The following is a 2,528-nucleotide window of genomic DNA, read 5'->3' on the forward strand; positions in this document are numbered from 1 at the left end:
CCGTGTGCTTGGTCATGTCTCTATGGAAACACCTGTATTTAAGACATTCATTAGTAAGTTAGGAGTTAAATACCAAAATTTAAAGAAATTAATATTGTTAGTGCTTGGGTTGCCTCCCTAGAAGCGCTTATTTATAGTCTAAGTTCAACTTACCTCTCCGTTGTATGATCATGGTGGTTTGAGGAGTTTATACTCATCATTCCTCTATCAATCTCATCAAAATAAGGTTTTAATCGGGTGTTGTTTACCTTAAAAGTGCCGAACTTGGGATGACTCACCTCCACCGTACCGAATAGAAAAATACTGAGTACTGTAAGATAGATTTCCTTATTCGGTGTGGTAGTGACAATGTGGGGATCTGTGGCATCTAATAAGACCTTATCACCAACTTTAAGTTGATTTGGAGAGGTATCGGGCTCGTTTTGGCGTAGTTTCAGTTTGTCAGGTGTTCTTAGTTTGTGCGTCCGCCATTCATCGAGTTCCTCGATTTGTAATCTTCGATCTTCATGAATAGGTCCTCTACTGGTGCTTGAGAATGACTCGTGTGCTTCCTTCAGACTCATTTTCTGCAAAGTAGTTTGCACCATATTGTTAGTTTTAGCAGAATGGTTTAAATGATCACCTTCAATTCTTTATGTGTTGCCAGAATTGCGAGCTTGAAGAGTGATTGTTTCGTCTCCCACCCGGAGTGTGAGTTCACCTGTGCCAACATTAATGATGGTTTTAGTAGTTGCTAAAAAGGTCTCCCTAGAATTAAGGGAGTGTTGCTATCCTCTTCTATGTCTAGAACAATAAAGTTAACGGGAAATATAAATTTATCGATTTTAACTAGCACATCTTCAATAATACCTCTAGGGAATCTTATAGTTTTATCTGCTAATTGAATTCTCATCTTAGCCTTTTTCGGTTTCCCGAGACCTAGTTGCTAAAATATTTTGTAAGGCATGACGTTGATACTAACCCCTAGATCAGGTTATGCATGATTAACATCTAAACTACCAATTAAGCAAGGAATAGTAAAGCTCCCTGGGTCTTTTAGTTTGTTGGGTAGTTTATTTTGGAGAATGGCTGAGCAAATTGCGTTCAGCTCTACATGCGACACCTCGTCCAACTTCTGCTTATATACTAAAAGCTCTTTTAAAAATTTCATTGCGTTTGGCATTTGCGATAGAGCTTCAATAAACAGTAAGTTAATATGTAATTTTTTTAAGAGTTTAAGGAATTTACCAAATTGTTCATCTGTATGGTCTTTCCTTGGGGTATGGCACACGAGGTTTATATTCGACAGTCACTGGTTTGTTTGTATTTTGATCTACCTCACCTTGACCTTTGCTTACCATAGTTTCTTGCCTCGATTCTAGTTCAGGCTCAACAACTCCTTCGTCATCTTGAATATTAATTGCTTTGAGTTGTTCCCTTAGGTTAGGTTCAGTATTACTTGGCAAACTACATTGTGGTCGTTCGGAGATTAGTTTGGAAAGCTGGCCTATCTGAGTTTCGAGGCTTTAGGTCGACCCTTATTGATTTTTAAGTGCTGTCTCGGTGTTTTGAAAACCGGTTTCTGACACTGATATAAACTTTGAGAGCATCTCTTCAAAGTTTGACTTCTTTTCCTATTGGTAGGGTGGTTGTTGGTAGCCCGAAGGATGTTGTGGTTTTTTATTTCCTTGACTGCCCCACGAGAAATTGGGGTGGTTCCTCCAACCTGCACTCTAAGTGTTACTATATGGATTGTTTTAAGGTCGAGGATTATTACCCATGTAGTTTAATTGCCCGTTATCCATGCTGTGGCCATAAGGTTGGTATTTTGAATGGTTTGCTCCACCGCTACTCGCTTCGCACTGCATTACTGGGTGAACCTGTGAAGAACTAAGAAAACCATCAATCTTTTTATTCAAGAGTTCTACCTGATTTGACAGCATGGTAACCGAATCGACGTTATAAACACCAGCTATTTTCGTTGGCTTTGTCCTTATGACTTTCCACTGATAGTTATTCAATGACATCTCCTCTATAAACTCATAGGCATCTTCTAGTGTTTTATTATTGATAGTTCCGCTCGTCGCTGCGTCAACCATTTGCTGAGTTGAAGGATTCAGACCATTGTGAAATGTTTGTACTTGGAGCCAAAGCGGTAACCCATGGTGAGGGCACCTTCTCAGAAGGTCCTTGTATCTCTCCCATGCATCGTAGAGTGTTTCTAAATCCATCTGCACAAAAGAAGAGATATCATTATGTAATTTAGCCGTTTTAGCCGGCGAAAAATATTTTAGTAAAATTTTTTCTGTCATTTGTTCCCAAGTAGTAATTGACCCTCGTGGTAACGAGTTCAACCACTATTTACTTTGTTTTTCAATGAAAAGGGAAACAACTGAAGACGTATGGCATCATCAGAAATGCCATTGATTTTAAATGTATCGCAAAATTCCAGAAAGTTTGCTAAGTGAGCATTGGGATCTTCATCCTGCAAACTATCAAACTGAACAAATTGTTGTATCATCTGAATAGTGTTACGATTTAATTCAAAA

At 38.7% G+C, this 2,528-nt stretch overlaps 1 non-coding gene across 1 annotated transcript; it reads left to right on the plus strand.

Annotated features, from left to right (window-relative positions):
• Positions 1-2,136: 2,136 nt before the first annotated feature.
• Positions 2,137-2,242, plus strand: LOC121213220 (small nucleolar RNA R71). Its single transcript, XR_005908596.1, has one exon. It is a non-coding gene; the product is annotated as a small nucleolar RNA R71 (small nucleolar RNA).
• Positions 2,243-2,528: the final 286 nt, after the last annotated feature.

Source organism: Gossypium hirsutum, chromosome A13 (genome assembly GCF_007990345.1).
Source record: "Gossypium hirsutum isolate 1008001.06 chromosome A13, Gossypium_hirsutum_v2.1, whole genome shotgun sequence".
Classification (NCBI taxonomy): domain Eukaryota; kingdom Viridiplantae; phylum Streptophyta; class Magnoliopsida; order Malvales; family Malvaceae; genus Gossypium; species Gossypium hirsutum.